The following is a 22337-nucleotide window of genomic DNA, read 5'->3' on the forward strand; positions in this document are numbered from 1 at the left end:
TAATGTTTATTCTAGACATCCTCTTGAGTGGGGAAGGAAGAAGAATAATCAGATGGGCTGCTATAAGAATATGGAAAAACAAGCATTCTCCTGGTCTGGGAATTGTCCTGGCCAAACAAAAGTTTCCCAATATGTATAGATCCTAGATGGGATAATAACAGGCTGGAGGATAGGGCCCAGATGAGAGACCTTAGGAGTCTCCTCATCAGGGGAATCAAGGAGTCTGTTCCCCTGAGCACGGAATGTCTCCAAGGCATTCAAAATACAGCAAGAAAGAGATAAAAGTCCATCAGTGTTTCTACAGAAGCTCAGGGAAAGTATTCTGCTCTAAATCCAGAGAACATTATAGGGCAGGACACTTAAATGTCACCTTTGTAACAAAGGCTGGCCAGATAGTTGTAAAAAAAAAATTGCAGAAGGTAAATGAATGGGCAAAATAGAACAATTGAAAAACTCCTCAGGAAAGCTCAAAAGTGTACATTAGAAAAGAGAAGAAGCAAAAAAAAAAAATTCAAAAAGCTGCAAAATATCTCTGCAAATCTAGAAAGTTTTAGCTGCCAGATACTGAGTTTGAGAATAGTCCTTCACAGTGTGAAAAAGAACAAGGATTGGAAGCATGTTATGGTTAAATCTAAAGAAGTAAAAGATATTTAGAAAGTTTGTAAATGTTGCAGAAGGTCTCTGGGAAGTAATAATAATAAAAAGAAAATAGTTATGGAAGTTTTAAACCTGGGGAAAGAAAACCGCAGCTGCTTGAGTTCTGATTTCATTCTGTTGTGGAATTCTCTGTATCTGTTTTTGACCAATGAGACCTAGAAAAGGTCATCTGTAAACTGGGCAAGGAAAATACCTTTTGCCACCTGGGACCCAAAAAGGGTCATTCAGGGCTGATGAGCATTCCAACCTGGGCAGTTAAGCATGTCTCTGCCAGGGCACATCTCTTTAGGAGGCCAGTGGACATACTGGAGAGAGAGGGCCTAGCTGTCTGTGTTTTGAATTATTGCTCTGTTTATGCTCTGAAAGGAAAAATTGAAGTTTCCCAGGGAAAGTTAAAACTTCACATAAAAAAAAGTAAACAAGGAAAAATGTAGGTATGAAAATGAAGAAAGTGTGTGAAAGGTATATAAAAGTTTTGTTAAAAGTTTGTAAAAGTTTTTAAAAGAAATTGTATGGTTTTAGTAATGGAAAATACAATGCATGGGAATGCAATTTTAAAGGACAAGAATTTCCTTCATGCTTTTATATTTTTCTCCCTACCTGATCCCTCCAATATATGACATTCTAAAGAAGTAAGCAATGACATAAAGTTTCTTTGCATAAAACTAATAAGACCAGTTACTAATGGTGGTTTTATCAACCGAGTCTTTGACTGGGATGTCATGCCTGAAGAAGGCATGCCTAGGCTCTGGTTGTTACCAGAAAGCCCTGGGGAACGAGAGTTGACTTTTAAGGCTAATGAAAGCCAAGGAAGAAAAAGCCTGACACCCTGGTTGGTTGTGCAGTTCATGGCAATCTTTCTAGGGAAGGAACGAAGGTTGCTTTCCTGAAAGATGGCTAGGAGAAAGCTTAATGCACAGTGGAAAGCCTGAAGGACTTATGAAAAGCATAGGTTTTACAGGTAAGGCCAGATGGCAAGTGTGTGGCTCAGCTTATGTGCCCAGAGGGGCAGACTGAAAGTCAACCTAAATGTTCCTAGTGTAAGTTCCAGCAAAGCAGACTTAAAGATAATATATAATCAATTGCTGTTCTTGTTCTATTTATGCAAATAAATGGGCTAAATTAAAACTGAACTTAATGCAGTCCCTTTAATAACAAGGAGGATAATCTTAAGGAGAAAAATTATAATTTAAGAAAAATCACAATGCTCAGTGGTGGACTATAAATTAGTACAGCAAACTGTCTTTAAAAGTTTGTTTTCATTTAAAAGTTAAAACTAAGTTAGTAACATCATCAAAAATGTTCAATCTACAGGCAAGGAGGACTTGTCAAATTGCCACTGTTAAATATCATTCCAGCAAAGGCCCTGTAACTGAATGTCTCTATAGTCTTGCAGATTCAGAGACTGGTTTGTGGGTTATGTTATGTGAATTAACATGTATATTCTTCCTCCTGTTTGCATAGGATATAAGCCTATAATCTCATTACATGAATAATTATCTGTACATATAGGCCTCACTTAAGAAGCCCATCTGCATCTCCACCTCCTGAGACTCAAAGGTTTGGCAAAACTAAGTGGTTGGATTGGTAAAATGTGGTGCAGTCTATGGGCTTCACTTTAAAACTTGTTTCTCTCTTTCTGTCCCATAGCTTGGAAAGAAAGGCCCAGAAATCCACAAAGGGGGAAATCCTAAAATATTCCTCTGAGTCCAAACTAAGTTTAGTGGGCAAAGGGCTTTGAACAGGTGTGACATGCCTTGCACACATTCCACCAAAGAAGCCATTTTTTTTCCTAATGGGGAACATTAAACATTAATCCCTGCTTATTAATTATGCCTTTTAACCCTGTTGCCAAATCTGTTACCCCCAGAATACGAAAAAGATGCCAGTTTGTTCAGCAGTGCCAGCCCTTGGAAACCAAGCATGCTGCTGCCTGGGGACAGCCAACTGACCTGAACTGGACTTTGAAAAATCCCTCCCCATGTGGCAAGGCCACCCTCCTTCTCATTTTCACTCTATTAGGGGTTTCTAGACCCAAGGGTAAATAGAACTACAGCCATGTCCAGCATAAAGCAGCTAGGGGAGCACAAGACCTTCACTATTGTCCTTTAAAAGATTATAAAGGGTCTTAAGTCTGAGAGAATAAATTGTTACAGAGGAAGGTCCCCATGAGTTCCCCAAAGCCTATGGTTGAGGGATAGGGGATAAGACAGCTATTGGGGTGCCTTTGCGTGGCTATGGCTGATACCTAGTGTCTTGGTTATACAGGTAACTTTAGTTATTCCAAGGCTCCAAGGAAATGGGAGGAATTTTAACTATTAAATAGTGACAAAAGAGGTCAACAATACATAGTGGATCATTCAATCCTCACATCTATATCAATGTCATTAGGGTCCCTAGAGAAGCTCCAGATAAATTTAAAGCTAAAAATCAAACAGCAGCAGGGTTTGAGTCAGTGCTCTTCTGGTGGTCCACCATTAATAAAAATACTGATTGAATAAATTATATTTATTATAACCAGCAGAGGTTTATTAATTATACTAAGAATGCTGTAAAAGGAATAGCTCAACAATTGGATGCCACCAGTTGACTGGCCTGGGAGAATAGGTTGGCACTGAATATGATGTTGGCAGAAAAAGGAGATGTATGTATAATGCTCGGGGACAGTGTTGCACCTTTATCCCTACTAATACAGCCCCTGATGGAACTATCATTAAGGCTCTGCAGGGACTGACTACTCTAGCAAATAAACTAGCAGAAAACTCAGGCATCGACAACCCTATATCAGGATAGTGAGAAAATTGGTTTGGCAATTATAAAGAAACGAGCTCTTATATCCCTCATAGTGGTAGCAGGCGTATTCCCTGCATCAGAGGTTTAGTTCAGAGACTAATTGAGATTGCACTAACTAAATAGATGCCAGCAACTTTTCATAATCTCCTCCTCCTAGAGTCCAAAGGAACTCCTTGCTATAAGGAATAAAGTCGAGAAATCCTTCTTAGGTTTGAAGGAATAAATAAAATGGTTTGAGTAGTCAATTTCCCAAAAGAAACATGGGAGATTGTAAGGAGCAAGGAAACTGGTGACTCCCAAACTAGTAGAAAATAGCAGCAAAGGGCAAATGTAATTAGAGGGTCTCTGAGCCAGAGTTAACAGTATTAGTATATTTACAAATCAGAAAAGGGGCATTCCGCAGCTCAGCACAAATGCTTCTGAGGACAAAAGATATCTAAGATCAAAGGGGGGGAGATAGTCATCACCAAACTCAGGAAAGTGGGAAAATGTAGCCAGACAGCCCAGCTAACAAGATAGAGAAATTTCAAAGAAGAACTGGAGACATACCTATAGCCAGATCATCCTGAGTTAATTTTCACCCTCAGTTAATTTAGTTAATCATGTTAGATTGTAACTCTGGAGTATCCAGCATGGAAAAATGGAGAAGGAGAAGGAGGGGTAGAGGGGAAGGTGGTTGGCTTTACTCATGTTAGGAGAAAAGCAGCCAGCTCCATCTTTTTTGGTGTGCACCTTGATTTGGCTTTTAGGCTGCACACAGAGCTGGAGATCTGTGAATAAACAACTGCTTCAGTTACTGCTCAAGTCTTGTGTCCCAGTGTTTTATTGTGGGCATTTCTCACAGTACTAAGAAACTTTGCAAACCACTTTCAACACTTCGATCAGTCACAGCACCTTCTCCATACAATGCATAAATCTTTTTTTTTTTTTTGCGTTTCAGTTGCATTTTTACCTTTCTTGAAATAATTAAGCATAATATGCCAAAATTTTTGCTTATTTTCTTTCATCTTCAATATTAAAATGGCTACACGAATATTCACCAGCTTTGATAAGTTTTTTAAAATACACGCTGATACTGCAGCTGTCACAATACAATCTAATAAAATTGTTTCGAATGAAGTTAAAGATAACTAAGCACTGGTAGAGTCATCATACAGAAAAAAATTAATGAACTTTTTGGCCAACCCAGTATTTAATGATGATGTTAGTTAAATGGTTGTGCTAGAGGAATGTCTTGGGAAACTTGGAATCTGACTTGTAAACCCAGCCCTTGTGAAAAAAAAGCTGAACTGGTTTGAGGAAGGGAAAGGGGAAAGAGTGGTGACAGATACAGAAAAGACACAGATAATGAAAATAGTAGAAAGAAGAAATAGAGAAATACATGAAGCAATGTGGGGGTTATTCTATTATGTTAAAGAGTTAATATAAACTTTACATAGGAAACTACTTAAGCCACTGGAATCAGAAATGCCCTTTCCTTTTTCCTCAGACTGGATATTGCATGGTGATCCAAACTGGGATTTTTGATTGTCATTTAATTGAGTATCTTGAGCTCTTTGAAATCTTTCTCAAGCACTTATTAGAAAAAGGCAACCTAGGTGACTTAGATTTAAAATAAAATATAAAAATAATTTGCTGAATAATTAATACAATTTCAAATGACACTTCCCAGAAGTCCCTAAGTACAGGTTAGAAAATGTTATTTTCTGAATCAAATTCATCCATGTGCTTCCAGAGCCAATCTTCATGTTGAGTTGTATAGCCCTTGTGTGGTTCCTCTATTGATGCGGCCTGGTGTTCTCTGAGGTTGTAACTACTGGCACCTTGTCAATTCTTTATTAATTCATCTCGTATTTTTATCTCTGCCTACTGAGAGAACCACAACCTAAAGTGTGCTCGCAGACAATACTTTGACGGACGAAAGCACCTAGGGTATGTGCCACCTTGATTTTAGTCGTGGTTTAAAAAATAAACACCACAACTGCAGTTTAAAGAGTTATCTCCCACTTCAAATTTAGAGCCCACATATAATTTTCAAAATGCACCAGGAGAAACTTGGGGACATTTTGTGCATTTTTCCACTAGTGGGCGCCAGAGGTACAGTGAGAAACTATAGATGAATTTAAGAAGCAGCTTTTCTTTTACTAGGCGGAAAAAATGAAAAGTATTATTTGATAATTTTGGGCTCCTTTCAACTTTTGTGTTTTCAAGTTTGGATGATAGAGAGATCTTAGTCTTGATTTCCATGTCTCAAATGGAAAAGAACTTCACTTTTCAAGGAAATGTGGAGGTAAAAATAATACTCTCACTTGGGCTAATAATCAAATTAACAGAGCTAGATTCACCTGAGGAAATTTTAATATATGTACAAAGGAAATTCACATAAACATGAAAATTCCAAAGACAGGGAGGCAAAATTGGATATATATGTTATTTCGACAAAGGAGAAAAAGGGAGAAATGGGATCTTAGATTTCAAAAGTGAGAATGGGCCATTTGCGGGTAGTTGAAGAGCTGAATACTCTTGGCAGGCAAATTATTGCTTCAATGGGACTCAGGGGTGATCTAGTCACCAGGCTCCTACTTGGAGACTTCCCATCCACTGTACTCAATTCAATTTAGGTTAAGGAGAACATCCTAAGATTTCCTTCCTGATGAAGGCCTTTCCATCTGAATCTCTAAGGCAGGAAAGGGGGAGGGTCAAGGGTTCTCTCTGAGTCTTTTGTTTCTTAACCAGCAGCTTAAAATCAGAATCTCAAAAGGCAAAACTTTGGTCCCCTTCAGAGGCATGATGAATAGACAACTGCTTAGCATTCTCCCAGAGCTTACTATGCACCAGGCACTGTCTGAAATGATAAACGTGCTGCATCTCACCTATCTCTGAGGAGGATCTTAGAGAATGGAAATTATTATTATCTGCCTTTACCTTTTGAGAACTCTGAGGCACAGAGAAGTGAAGTAACACTCTTAAGGTGAGAAACTGGTACATTTGAGACTAAAACCCAGATCCATCTGTCTCCACAGTCAGAGCTTTTATTGGAGACCACACTACCTTTATTCCCTTTATTTTACAAAATTTCGACTAGATTGTGGTATAAGAAAGGTTATCCTGATTATAATGTGACTAGACTTTAATTAAAATTAGACTCTCCCAGATCATGTTTCTAATACGCAATTATATAGGAGGAAGAAAAAAAAATAGTACAAGGTTAAAAACATCCAAGTAGGGAGGGATTCACAGGGAAAAAAAATCTCCAGCTACACTTTTCAGATATGAAGGTCATTCGGTACTCACATTCCATTCCCTTAGACTGAGAGTCCAGAGATTTGATGACTCAGCTATCAGGAAGAGCCAGTGATTTCAGCACCTTTGTGATGCTGGAGAAAACTCCATCCAGTCTGAGGCATCTACTTCAAGAAATCAAGATCTCGTGTGCTCTACAATACAAAACCACATCATTAATTTTCCTTAATGTGTTTCGGTCTGAGGCTAAATGTCAGAGGGACAAAAACAGATATCTTTCTTGGCTCTCAATGATGGAGGAAATGGACTTACAAGGAAGGAGGGTAACGGAAGTGATAGTAAAGCTCTCAATTTTGTGTGTGAATAGAAGGTAGGAAGTAACCGTAACAATCTAAAATAGCTAAGAATCACATGACTTTGAACACACTATACAGACTGTTGACCTTCCTAATTATAGTAGTCTATATTTAATGTTATAACAACTTTGCATTAAAAGAATTAGTACCAATTATGTAGTAGGGACTTCCAATTGTAACACATCTTTTGATATAATCTAAGTAAAGTGTTAGGGGAAAGAAGGAGAAGGGTCTAGTCAAGAAACATGTATAAAGGACCCATAGACATGGACAACGGGGTGGGATTGACTATGGGAGAGGGACTGGGAGAGCAAAGGGGGTAAAAATTGGGAGAACTGTAATAGAACAACAATAAAAAAGATATTATATATCAAAAAATAACTTTAGAGAAGAGACAATAGGTTAGAGGCAAATCACCGCTTGTTTAGGTCTCTTGCTGGTGAAAGCCAGTGGGTCACCCTCGTGTGTCCCCTGGAAGGAATCCATGTCATGTAGGTGTTGAGTGGTAGTGGAAAAGCTTCAGGAAAACTTTCACAGCTCAAATACCTTTAGATTCTGTGTACACTTATATGACTATTTTTCAGTAATGTTTAAAAAGTATTATTTTATGGACTTCCGGCCAAGATGGAGGCTTAGACGGACGTGCTCGGTCTCCCCCTACAACTAGAGAGGAATACAACTACTTCAAAACAAAGGATAACTAGAAATTCCAGAAAATAAAACTACACGGAAGCCCAACGTATGAAGTTATAAACCAGCGGCGCCCTTTGGGCAGGTAGGGGGAGTGAAAGGGGGCGGTGCTGTTTGTGGTCGCACCAGGGACAGTGGCAGGGAGAACAATCCCAGCGGCGGGGAGAACAATCCCGGCTGCAGTCGAACCCCCGGCAGCTCGCGACCCCAACGCTGGGGAAAGCAGCCACCGCATCGCCTTGAACAGTGAGGCCCAGGGGGGCGGGAGGACGGATCCTGGTCTCCTAGCGGAATAACTGTGTGAATCCATCTTGGACCCCCGCCTCCAAAGAAAGCGCCACAGGGCTGCGAAATAGGTTGCGGAATGGCACCTGTCGCTGGGTTTTGATGACAAAGCACCACGGCGCCGGTCGCTGGGTCGTGACGAGTAAACAGGCACTGCCCCCTATAGCCGGCCCAAGAAAACAAAACGCATCTGTCAAAATGAGGCAGACAACTATAGAAATCCCGGTGGCACAACTCACCAGGCAACAGATGAGGAATCTAACAGGTGAACAAATAAGAAACCTGTCAGAGGCTCAGTTCAGGGCCATTGTTATCAGGTGGCTTACAGAATTAACAAAAGATCTGGAAAAAGATGAGAAAGAAGCGAAAAACACTCATAACGAAAGGAACAAAACCACATACGAGACAGATGGTGAGGAAAAAAAATCCAAAGTTCATTTCAACAAACTGGAATATGGAGAAGGAACAAGCAGTCACCCAATGCAGAGAGAGGAAATGGGAAGCAACGATGAGAGGATCAGAAACCTCTGGGACAGCTATAAAAGGCCCAACATAAGAATCATTGGTTTGCCAGAGAGCGAGGAAGATGAACTAGAACTTGAAAAATTGAGTGAAAATATAATAAAGGAGAACTTCCCAGACTTGGGGAAGGAAATAGACTTACAGGTCCAGGAAGCACAGAGAATTCCAAAAAAACTGGACCCAGGGAGAACCACTCCAAGACACATTATAATCAAAATGTCAAAAATTAAAGATAAAGAGAGAATCTTAAAAGCAGCAAGAAAGAAGAAAAGAATCATGTACAAAGGGGTCCCAATTAGACTATCAGCTGACTTCTCAAGGGAGACCCTGCAGGCAAGAAGGGACTGGCAAGAAATATTCAAAGTAATGAAAATCCAAAACCTACAACCATGAATACTCTATCCAGCGAAATTGTCATTCAGAATAGAAGGGCAGAGAAAGTGTTTCCAGGACAAAATAAAACTGAAAGAGTTCATTAGATCCAAACCACTGTTATATGAGATGTTAAAGGGACTGGTTTAGAAAAAGGAGGATCAAGACTATGAAATCTAAAATGAAAACTGCATCACAAGAAACAACAACAGTAGCTAGGGAATTGAAACAAAGGCAAACTAAACAGGCAACGAGAGTGGAAAAAGAACTATAGGTACGGGGAACATATTGGGGGGAGGTCAACAGGGAGGGGGAATGGGGAGAGGGAGGGAGATGATATAGGAATTAAGGATCATGGTAGGAGGGAATGGAATAGACAGAAAGAGGTTGAGAAGAACTGTATGCACAACTAATGGACATGATCTAAAAGGGGAGGACAACTGGAGGGAGGGGGGCCACCGGGTGGAGGGGAGCAGAGGGAAGGGAATTGGGACAAATGTAATATTATAATCAATAAAACACATTAAAAAATAAATAAATAAAAAATAACTTTACATGAACTATATTATTTAAACCCCACAAAAAAGCTGCTCAGCAGTTACTGTTATTATCAAAGCAGTACACGTACACCGTTGGACAGGTAGTACCAGGAGTCCTATATTGAAAAAAACATCAACTTCCACTCTTCCCAACCTCTGTGTTCCTCTTCTAAGAGGTAACTACTCTCATTGTCTTGATTGGTTTTGAGTTTTTTTTGTTTGTTTGTTTGTCTGGGTTTGTTTGTTTGTTTTGTATTTAACTCTAAATTCTTGAACTATGGCTTATACTGCTATTTCTTAATTTTTCAAATTTAAACATCTATTCACTTCCTATAAGGAATATAATGATTCAGCTCCCTGGCAACCCTTCTTCCTTTCTTGGAGTTAATAATACTTTCCTTTTTCACTAGCTTAGTTTTTATGTGCTTATCACTACTAATCCAAACCCAGACTAATCGAAAGGACTCTAAACTCTTCTCAATATGGTCAGTACCTCAACTAATCTGATGATTTCATCTTTTTACCTGGAAACATCCTTCCAGAATTCTCCATTTACATGTGTCTTGCCTGCAGCTTGGCTGTCTTCCTGGGCTTTCCTTTTACCTTCATTTTGGAAATTCTCTTCATCTGTCTCTTATGTTTCATCTTCTGTTTCCTTGATCCTCCGTGTTTCTTTGACCACTCCCTTGTATTGATGGAGCACATATTCCAGTGACTTCTTGAGAAAAAGTTCATGGAAAGCAATTTTTTGAGACCGTAACTCCAGTATTCTGAAATGTCACAACACTGTGCCCTGGCATGTGATTTACAGTCATTGTACTGAATACTTAGCCCTTAAATCAGATAAGTCATTTCCTTCATTTGGGGAAAAGACTTCTTTTATTCTGTCTTTGATTTTTTCCCCATTTTTTCTGTTCTCTTTCTGAGAGCTCCTAATGGATATTGGTCCTCTAATTCTCCTGTCTTGTCTCTATTTGCCAAATGTTTGCCATTTTGTTGTGCATCCTGGGAGATTTATTTAAATGTATATTTTATCTACTGAATTAAAACAATTCACTCTAATAGTTTGAATTTTGTAAAGCTCATTCTTGTTCTCAGATTGTTCCTTTTTTTTCTAGCATCAGTGAATGTTTCACGTATACAATGTTTCTGTGAACTTCTCTGAGAATATTGATTTTAGGGTTTACTTTCTGGCTTTTGCTCCCTGCACTGTTTTTATTTACCCTGTTTCTTTTTTCAATATTTGTTTTAATCTTTTTTTTCTGTTAAATTTTTTTCAGTGATTTATATTTTATTCATTTGTATTTAAGAGCGATGCAGCTGAAAAGTTGTGTGTGTGTGTGTGTGTGTGTGTGTGTGTATGTGTGTGTGTTTTGGGACAATTATTGACTGATGGGCCTTAAATCCTTAGATGGACCTGGCCATTTCATTGATATACTTGACAAATGTCAGTATCGATTTGGTCTGTTTTCTTAGGCCAAATTCCCCAGAGAGGCATCTTTCAATTTCCTGCCTGGAGGGTAGAAGCCTGATTGCCAGTATTAAGGGAGCTGGTGTGAAAGAGGAAAGGGCGGGCTGTTTAGCATCACCCTTTCTTTTAGCTGAGCCTGGTAACCCCACTTTAAAAATCATCATCATCATCATCATTATAATAACTAACATTTATTGAGGGCTTACTTCATCAAACACAAAGATTTGTGTACAACTATGTTCTTTATATCATTGTTTAATATAGTGAAACATTGGGAATACTCTAAATGTTTAAAATGAGATTTATTACAAAAATCATGATGCATTGATACAATAAAATGGTAGGCAGACATTAAAATCAACTTAATAAGCCCAGGTTGTTGAGGCCAGCCACCTCCCACAGTGTTAATTAATAGGGGTCCTATTTCAGCTAAACTGGCCCTATCATCACTTCTACTTCAGCTACCCGCCTAGATTTGGATTTAAGGGAAAATTGAGATTGCTTTCTGGGAACTGCACTGATGATGAGAGACTATCCCCAACCCCAACTCCGCTCTCCTTGGTGGGAAGGTGACAATGGTACTCTGTTAAATGTTTAACAAGCCACTGGAAGTATCTTCGTCATATAAACACTACCACCATGGCCAATTTTTAGTTACCAGTATGATATCAACTGGCTAAAACATTTTCTGAAACTTTAACAATACATTTTTGAAAGCAAGGATGAGCTGGCTCTAGCACACCACCGGAGAGAGGCCTCAGAAAACCACAGGGTTAGACATGTGCTTAGCCACAAGTCCTGATTTGCAGACCAGGCCTAGTGACACTGGAAAGGGGTGAAGAGTTTTAGAATCCTGGGGGTGATGGATCTTCCAGGTGAAGAAGGACCAAACACCTTCTGTTCGAATTTGTTTCCCAAGATGTATGGAAGCCATGGCTTTGGGGGAGATTGGAAGCCACAGATATTCCAAGGCCCTCAAAACACACACACACACACACACACACACAAACACACACACACACACACACACACACCATAGAATGAAGAGGCATATGCATCAAAGGAAGGCATTGATAGGCCACCAGCTTGAAGGTTCAGGAGATATCAGTGCCCACAGTGGTGGGGGTGGGGATGGGATATTCTTCAGCCCTGAGCTCCCTAGCATAATCCCAACTGCAGCCTTGCCGATGGGAGGTAGCAAGTGGTAGTCTCCCCATTGGTGAACAGTTTTCTCTCTTTCTTCTTTGGTCCCAAAACCAGAAGGGCAAGTACCACAAAGTGGCCAGGACAAGCAGTACAGAGAGGGAATGAGGAGGAGGAGAGCTTTGAATCAAATAGGAGATTAAAGTTGTAAAAAGAAAAAAAAAAAAAGAACAAAACCTTGAGAACAAACATGGGCCTGTTTTAATCACCAGAACTTATCACAATATTAGTGATAAGATTGAGATGGTATTAGGGTGCTTGCTGCTCCACGGGGAAAAGAACTAATTTTGCAAAAATTAAAACCATTGTGTGGTACATGGTGGTGATCTGGGGGTGGTGAATGTATAGCTACTTAGAATTTCTTTTCTATGCTTGTATGTATCTATTTTTGTACTATATATACATATAATAAAATTTAAAGATCCACATTATTGTTGAGGATAAAAATGATGTCAGGAACGGACATCAAGACATGAAGTTAACAGAAATGTATTTTCTGGTGCACTTAGAGTTCCTGGTAAGGCAAGGTGCTGGGAAGAAAGCTGGCTTCAAGAAGTCCTTTTTCATGAAAAAGAAGGGACCCCTTCCTGGAGAAAGAAATTACCTACTTCACAAGGGACAGTTCCTTAATAGTTTTGATCCAAAGATATAGGTTCCTTTCTATGTATTCCTTGAGGGCTTCAGAGAGAGTGTTTCTGATACAGTATTAGGTTTTTAAATTGGCAATATAAAGCAGCTTAAAAAGAACAAAAATTTCATGGCCTATTGACCTTATTATATCACTGGAGGGGCAACATTTGGTCTGAAAAGAGTGCATCTTTCTTCTGTGATTTATACATTACCCAGGAAACTATTGGCTTCTTGGAATTCTTAGTAAAAATTCTATCTTCTTTTTTAAAATGTATTTTATGATGACACAGAGAGAGTTTTGTTGTTCCACCCATTGATGCATTCATTGGTTGATTCTTGTATGGATCCTGACTGGGAATCAAATCAGAAACCTTGGGGCATTGGGGTGGTGCTCTAACTAACTGAGGTACCTGGCCAGGACAAAAATTCGACTTTCTCAGCAACAATGTTTAGATATTGCTCCTAACAGCTTGCTTGGCCTCAGTCACTGAAAGCAACTGGTTTTACCCCTAGTGTGTGGTAATGATAAGGCTGTGTGTGTGTGTGTGTGTGTGTGTGTGTGTGTGTGTGTAGAGAGAGAGAGAGAAAGTAAGACTAAGTCCCTCTTGTTTTTCCATTTTCTACTTACCAACCTGTCACTTGTAGAAGTGACAATTTCCTGAGAGCAACTCATCTGCTGAGTTGGCCTTGCTCAAATTTGCCTGTGGAGTTTTCCAAAGAGCCAGATAATTGTCCCAATTTTCCCCTCCACTTTAGCAAAAAGTGGTTTCCACTTTTATTTGGTTTCTTAGGTGTTTGACCTAGATTAATAAGGTTTACATCCTGGGCCACATTTGTGTAGCAGATGTTTATGGCTCCAAATGTAGTTATTTATGACATGGTAGATTGTAGAAATTCAATTCGGAAAATCTTAAGAAGACATCTAGTAAGATATTGTTTTCAGTAGGTTGATTATTCTCCAGGTGGAAAAATCTAGAATCAAAGATGTTGGGGATGCAAACAAGATCTTCACTGTACTGCACTTTTCCATTTTAAGAATGGAAAAGAATGAGCCAGCTCCCTTCTTTGGTTCAAGGGTCTTATTTCACAAGAGCTCTAACAGTTTGGGGAGGCCCGAGATTGGCCTCTTGGATGTCACTCCCTTTTTAAAAATAATTCATTGTGGGTTTGTTAATACTGAATCTTCCTATGCCTTTGAGGGTATGTGATTTATACTACCAGCTTGTGCCATTTTTCATTATAAGAGATTTTCTAAGTTTCCTCTGTGCTGTAAAATCAGACTTCCTTTGATTTGGCTTAAACTCACCTCAAAGACTTGAAGGGGATTCTTCTTTTTATTCTCTTTTGAAATTCATTATTTACTCCATGAGTCTCTTTGTGTGTGATTTTATAGCTTTCTAATGCATCTCTCCCATTCCAGCCTTTCTGACTGAAGGGTAGCTAATCTTTTAAATCATGCCTCCTTTCTACCATATGGCTGCCCTTCCCCCTTCCTGTGCCCTTAATCTCTTTCTACAGTCTCCTCTAGCTCTTCTTCCACCCCTCCCCCTCCATTAGGTATGCCTTTCTAAAAGGGCTGTGACCTAAACTGTCCTGAGGGTAAAGCTAATGGGGTGATTGCCCTGACCCCTGAACTCTGGGAATTCCAACCCAGAAGCAGAGACAAGGTTGTTGGTGGATTGGAACAAGGGGGTGGTGTGTATGGATGGGGTGAGGTGGAGTGAGGGAATAACAAAGAAGATGGAGGCTTCACCAGCAGGAGGTAAAAATAAAAAGATCAATGTGCTCATGAATACATTACAATTAGTAACTAAGTTGAGATTGCTTACACATGGCACCCACTCCTTCCTTTCAGACCTCCCTAACCCTTGCTCCGTGAGGCCCCTTCATGAGAGCCCCTTATCTTCTTTGGGCTCCAAGTCTCTTTTCCATGTTTATTTGACACATTCAATTTGGATAAACATACTTGCTTCTGGGGAGGGGTATATGGATCCACAGTGCACAGGAGGGGTGTGTGTGCCGTTGAAGAAACAGCCTGACACAGATGCTAGTTGTTTGGGACAAAGAGAAGAGACTGATTTCTGCACCTGGATAGAAAATAAACATGAAGAATCCCTTGACATCCTTTATGCCAAGACAACCCCATGGACCTGAGCTTCTTTGCCTTGGGTCGTGAATATTAATTGTTTCTGTGAAAGATATGAGTCAGAAGACCAAAGCAAAGCAAAATCAGCCATGATTCTGAGGATAATGACCTAATCAGTCTGAGCCACAGACATAAGGATACCCGGAAGGATTGCTTTTCATAGTGACTCAGGCTTTTATTCCCTAAATAATTGTATTGGTTAAACTTAGAAGCTGAGAATGGGAGTAAGTGAGAGTGGAGAAAATAACAGTGGAAAGTGAGGTGTGTGGAGCACATCTTTCAAGGACTTCTCTTGTTGTCTGCTCCCCAGTCCTTATACCAAGAAGACACACACACACACACACACAAAGTGGGAACAAAAATGGCAGTGCAGGGAGGGCTGCAGTAGCATCTAGTCAACACTGTTTTATGACTCACTTTTCCCTTTGAACTTAAGATCTAGGCTTACAAATTAATAAAATTTCATTGAGTAAAAGCATCTTTCCTTCCTGGAACTTGGGTTGGATACATCAAGTGGAACTCCTACACAAATGCTCTAGCGAGGTCTGATGACATGTCTCCAACAGCTGCCTCTTCTGAATTATGAGATTGCACAATGTGCTTGTGAAAGCAAAGAACATGGCCAGAGAATGAACTCTTAAAGGAAACTTACTCAGAAGTCATTTGACCTTTCCCCTAGTTTTCCAAACAGGTTTTTATTTTGGCAAAATAGTAGGACGAGGTAAGGTGGGTAGTTTCTGTTCCCACTAGGTTCATCTACTTGAAAGACACTTGCAGTCTCTGGTATGCTCAGAATTCATGAACTCTTGCTTTCAATCCTAATTTCTGCCTGCCAACTGAGTAAATTATATGAATTGTGACTTTAAGGTTTATATTCTCTTGTGAATTGTCCCTAGAGTCTTTGACAAGAACACATCAATGTTAGACTCATAATTAAAAACTACCACATACACTCAGTGTTCAGATATGCAATCTGAGGGGGAATTTCCTATCTTTACATTTAATGTATGTTTTTGGTTTTCCAATATTTTGGTTTTTCAACAATATAGTGTTATCAGAGCCATAGATAAAAATACTCTCACATATCTGGGTTTGGAAACTTGTGGTCTTTCATACTAAAAATACATATTTCACTTACTATAGAAATCAGCTAAAAGCCTTCTACAAACCAGACATAGTACCACCTCTTCCACAAGTCCTGAGTTATTCCCATGAAATATTCTTTAAGTCATGTAGTGAGTAAAAAGTCGACATAGATTTTCCCTACACATAGTAGAAATCATCCTGTTTATCTACTCTGGCCAGTTTGTGAGAAACATCAAGTAGAGAAAAATAAACTACAAAAAAGAAAAAAGAAAAAATATGTTTGCAGACCTATATTTAGCAGACAGCATGCTTTATACTCAAAAGACATACAATAAGCATGTATTGACTTGAAGAATGGAACTTGATTCTATTTACCACTCATTGGAATTTTCAGGTAGCCACCAGGATGACAGTCGACACTCCATTTACCACTAAGTTTAGACCTTAGAGATGCTGGAAAAAAGATCTCCAGAGTATCCAAGATATAGATCTAAATCCCCTCCCCCATTTGTGCAGCAAACACAGCTCTGGAGAAGTAGAGGTTGGAAGACTGGTTGGCTTTCTCATTTCAAAAAAAGATAGACTTGGGTTCCATTGTTTTTTTCTTTTTTAAATAAGATTTATTGGGATTACAATGTTTAATAAAATTATATAGGTTTCAGGTGTATAATTTTATAATACATAATCTGTATGTTGTATAGTGTGTTCACCACCCCAAGGGTTCGATTTTTCTGTAAAGTTGTTCCAACACCTATTTTTAAAAGTGAGGGCCTGGCCCTAGTTGGTGTGACTCAGTGGATTGAGCCCAGCCTATGAACCAAAGGGTTGCCAGTTTGATTCCCAGTTGGGGCAGATGCCTGGGTTGTGGGCCAGGTCCCCGACTGGGGACATGAGAGAAGCAGCCGATCCATGTATCTCTTGCATATTGATGTTTCTCTCCTTTTCTCTCTCCCTTACCCTCTCTCTAGAAGTAAATGGATAGAATCTTTTTTAAAAGTGAGGGCCTCATCAAATGATGTGCATATTAATCTGTCATCTTGTTATTCTGGGCAATGATCATAATCATGGGGGCTGGAGTAGAAGGGGTTGTGGTTTATTAATATTGGAAAGGCAAAGAGCATTGATCCCATTCAGAGTGCAACTTTCCATTGGAGTAGATTTCTAGAAAGAGGTAACCCTGAACTTTTCAAGGTTTTAACTGAACAGGGGATATACTTAAAATGTTTAGGCTTCCGAAGAAGTATACCAACTGGTTCCATTAATATAGTGCTGATTCTGAGAAATCTTAGAGTTAAAAAATATATGGTACAATAAACAGGTTATTTTTATCTTGATGATAATGATATTGTAACTGGTCAATATTCCAAAGCATGTGATGATGTTCTCAGCCCATAAAATATCTAACCCCTGCCTTCTTGGTTATTTGCCATGTGATCGATAATCTCCTTGCAGTGAAGGTTATTCTTTGGAAGTACAGGGTACAGGGGGAACTGTGTGTAGGTATCTCTCAACAATTTCTACCATTTTCATTTTATATTAAGAAGAGGAAAATCAGAGATTCCTTTCCACATTCTTCTGGAGTCTTGTTTGGAGAACTGAGGCAGAAGACTCGAAGGAATTGCACAAGCAGAGAGCTAGCACTGGGCAAAATCAGAACTGCCATCAAATGCAAGAGACAGAAGTGTCTCAGTGCCCCCACTGTTGCCATGGGCACAGTAGAAGTGTGTGAGCATGGGCAATGTGGGTCTGATTCTAAGAGTATGTAATTGCCATGTTAAGCCTTTCACTATTAATCTCTGGGAGTTGGGCCTAACAGCTCTGTCTGATCTCTGAAGTAGTATAAAGCTTCTGTATTCTCAGGGGGGACCTGGAGCACTATCCTCTTTTGCCTCTACATGAGTGCTTCTGGGTCCTAATGATACTCATGGCAGCTTTTATCATCAAGGTCTATATCCTTTAACAGATCTGGTGGGAGGAGGAGTGGCTTGAACTGAAAGCACCTCTAATTTAAAAAACAGATATCGAATAGTATCTAAGGTTTCCACAGGGCAGTTAAAGGGCAGAGACTAATCAATTGCAAATCAGGAATGGCTAGTAAAAAACCAGACTCCTCCATCACAATCTGGTGATAGGCCAACATGTAAAGTCAAACAATAGTGTCAGCAACAGCAGATTCTTTTGAATTTGCTCCGTTAGGAAAATCTGCCTTGTGGGATTCAGTACAGGAGCTGGAAGGTTGAAGAAGCCCTTTCTCACTTCATCCAGGGAAGCCTGTAATCTAATAGCATCAGTTTTGGAAAATGGAAGTATAGAAGCATGGCTGTTCTGGAGGAGGCAACCTGAGCAGTGTCAGCGTGCCTGGCAGAACCCCAGATACAGGTTGTGAGTGATGGCTCCTCAGACGGTCTTACCCAGAGGAGAGAAGCCTGAGGCACCCTGAGTACTTCCCACCACCTTGTTACTTGTGACATATAATCAACCATTTTGCCTTTTTAGGCCTCAATCTTTTCTTTTGTAAAATGAGATTAAAGGTAGCAACTCATGCTTTGAGTCCAACAAGGCTGGTTCAAATCCCCACTCTAACATTCCCTGTTTGATCTTGAGCAATTAATTAACTTCCTTGTACTTTCAGTTTTTCACCCATAAAATATGGGAAATAATAATTATTTTGTGGGGCTTAAGAAAGAAAATAATATATGTGAACATAGTAGGCACTCAGTCCTCCTTCCTTAGAAAGAGCAACAGCCCTAGTCCTGATTGTAACATATCTAGTATCCCATCTGGTGTGGTTTCCCCCCAGCAACTGCAGTCTTGACTTGGCACATCTTTATAGCATTCTTCTGTCCACCTAGCTTGTGGTTGTACCACTTCAATCTGTCATATTGCAGCTGTGTGAATATGAGATAGTCATCCATTTTTCATTCTTGAGTGGCTATGTGTTAATGATTATTATTTCTTTGCAAGTAGACTGGCCATGTTCCAGACCTGACTTACCATTGAATATTTAGTACAGCTCCTGGATTGTGCTGGTAAAGCAAAGGTCCTTCATTACGGCTTAAATCTACAATGTGATTCTGTGCATACATGACTGCAATTTTGTCCAGGAGTCAATTCCAGAAGGTTTCTGATGCTCAACTTTGTTTCAGTGGAAATGTGTTTTTGAAGATGGAAATGATAACTTTCTTCCTTACTATATCAGTGGTCAAATGCATCAGACAGAATGTTATGACCAGATGAGAAGTTTCATTTGTGAGTCAATTCCTCTTTTCCTCCCTCCTAAGCTTAAAATTTGTATACCGTTCTCCAAGAGTATGATGGCTCCATAGAACCCTATTATATGAGTGATCTACATAGCTATTGGATTTCAAAATCATGTTTATGGTTCCAACAATATCTTTACCTTCATATATTAGAGTCTACCTACTTAGGGTCTGTGAGAAAGTCCATAGGACTCTTTTCCTAAATCCACTTTGTAATGGCTCTGGGGGTTTACTTGGGGCCCTAACACCATAGCAGAAAATAAGTTTCTTAATTTACAAGGGAATAAACAGAATATGAAGAGCAAGGGAAATAAAACTGAGTAGCTAGAGAAAGGCTGCTTAACATATCAAAGGCTTCTCCATGCCAGTAGGAAGTAGAAGACCAGAGCCACCCCTTTCGTTTGTAGGCTGCTCACCTTGTTCCAGTCCCCTCTTCTACTCTCTTTCTTTCCCTCCCTCCTTTTTACCAACCATTAAAAAACAAACAAACAAACAAACAAAAAAACGAGCATGTTGGCACTACTGACCTTGTGGTAGCTCTTACTGTGTGGTGACTCATGCTGAGAAGTAGGAATAATTTGCCTGGTGAGTGAAGGAAAAGGAGTTATGTCAGTGTGTGAGCATGCAGGACAATTGTCTGGGTGGTAAACATGCTCAGCTAAAGCTGTAGACGGAGTTAACTCTCCAAGAAAACCCCAGAGGCCCAGGGGCATGACATCCCTTTGGTGTAAGAAAGGAACTGAGAGAGGGCAGAAAACCTCTGCCCTAATCCCAACCATCAAGTATTGAGTTTCAGAGATTTGTGGCGGGTGAGGGGGTCACAAAGGACTTCACAGCAATGAAATTTTTCAGGTCTTGATGATTACAAACCTAACTCTGGAGGATATGTATAAAGAAAAGCAAAGAGCAAAATCATGAAGTAAGTGCTATTGACTTTTATTCCTTTCCCTTGCCCCATCTTCCAGGAACTTGGGCTTTCCTGATGATTGTTGTTCCTCTGAACAACGCTCTGTCCAGCTTCACCAATCCAAGTGTTGCCAAGCATTCCCAAAGTTCATCACAGTGGAAATCATGAGTAGGAAGCCTGTCCTACTCCCTGACAAGATTTTAGCCTCTGCCTGTCTGCTTTCTCTCTAGATCCCAAGCATGTTTGGTGTTAAGCAGTGAGCAGATGTGAGGGAGAAGATACTCTTTTCGCTCTCTTCCACTGCATATGGGCAGATCTCCCTTCTTTTTTAAATTAAAAAAAATTGATTTTAGAGAGGGAAAGAGAGGAATTGAGAGAGAAAAACATTGATTTGTTGTTCCACTTATTCACGCATTTATTGGTTGCTTCTTGTGTGTGCCCTGACCAGGGATTGAACCCACAGTCTTGGTGTATTGGGATGATTCTCTATCTAACTGAGCTACTAGACCAGGGCCATACCTCCCCTTTCACAGTCCATTTACCAGACTCTTCCATTAGTACTTTCCCTTCTCCCTGGCCCCCACTGATGACTTCAAATTTTGGGTCAACTTAATGTAGCTCTTGTCCCCAAAGAAAATAAAAAAATACTTGCTTTGAACCTGTCTTACATTGAGTGGCATAGACTCAAAGGCCTGGCCTGTCTCCTTCCACTCTTTCAAGGTGAGTTTAAAAAGAATAAAATGCTTGTTCATTTATTTATTCAGAGAATATTTATTGAGTAATTAATAAGTGCCAGAGATGCTGGAGATATAGTACAGAAGAAAACAGACAAAATCCCCCACCCTGATGGAGCTTACATTCTAGTGAATATTAAAGCAAAGTGAATAAGCCATTATAATCAGGGTTATTAGGTACTATGACATAAGAAAGATACATTAGTCAAGGTAATTCTAGCTGCTATGATGAACAATCTTCACATGTCAGTGGTTCAACACAAAAGAAGTTTGTTGTTAATGTCACAGACAAATGCAGGTCAAGTAGCTCTTCTGGGTACCTATCCATCAGGTAGTGAGTTGGGATCCAGGCTCTTTCTATCATATGACTTCATCATCCCATAGACTTCCTCAGAGTCTGCCAATGGATCCTCTCTATTCTACAGTCCAATAAGTGAAGACAGCCCATGGAAAATAACATATCATGATTTACAGTCAAATTTGAAATGACTAGAAGTCAAAGGTAAAAGGGGCTAGGAAATGTAATCTTCCTCTTTGCCCAGTAAGGAAATGGGATTAGTGAGAAACTAGCTAGTATCTGCCACTGAAGTGTAGAGTACTATTGTTACAGAACCCCTGGGCTGCTCCAGTTGAAAACAAACCCGCGGGCTCTTTAGTTAGGGGCCTGATTGCCCGCCACCAGAATTATAACTCTCAATACCAGAGTTTAGTGAAAAGAAAAAGAATAGTTTATTTAACAGTTATATAGATTTAGTTATTTGGGGATTTCTGTTGTTAAGTCTTATGTTCTTTAAAACACCCATAAACACATATCCTTGCCTCCCACCCTACCAAACCAGGCTAGTTTTAGAAAAGTCAGAGAAACCCTTTCCCTACTTTCCAAACACAGTTCAGCTTTACCAGTAGCTGCTAGTCATTCAATCCTGATTGGGGAGACCTCGTCTGTGTTATGGGGTCCACCAGCTTTTAATCCAGAACCTCATGGATTCTCAGCCTCCTTGTAAACTGTATAGTTAGTCCTTTTGTAATCCGCACAGTCCGCCTTAACCTTAGTTAAATGCGCACAGTCCGCCTTAACCTTAGTTAAAGCCACACAGTCCGCCTGCCTAAAATGTCTGCCGCTTATTTTTAAATCCCTTACTACATCCTCTGATGTAGTGGGTGCGGTAACCAGTTCTGACCATTCACAGAACCTTACGCAGGTTCTGTGTGCTTTCTCCATACCATCCCCTGGTTCAAGACTCCTCCCATCTACCTGAGGCTTTGGATGCATTAAAGCCATTTTGCATAAAAAAGACACTAGCCACCGGCCTCAGGCATGTGGAGGCATTCTGAAAAGCTGCTTCCTTCTCCCCATCCCCCAGCTGCAAACTCTGGGGTTTTTTGGAACACCCCTGTTTCTGTAACACTATGGGAGTTCAGAGGAGGAGCTCCTAATATTTC

Source organism: Furipterus horrens, unplaced genomic scaffold (genome assembly GCF_987537825.1).
Source record: "Furipterus horrens unplaced genomic scaffold, mFurHor1.1.pri manual_scaffold_17, whole genome shotgun sequence".
Classification (NCBI taxonomy): Eukaryota; Metazoa; Chordata; class Mammalia; order Chiroptera; family Furipteridae; genus Furipterus; species Furipterus horrens.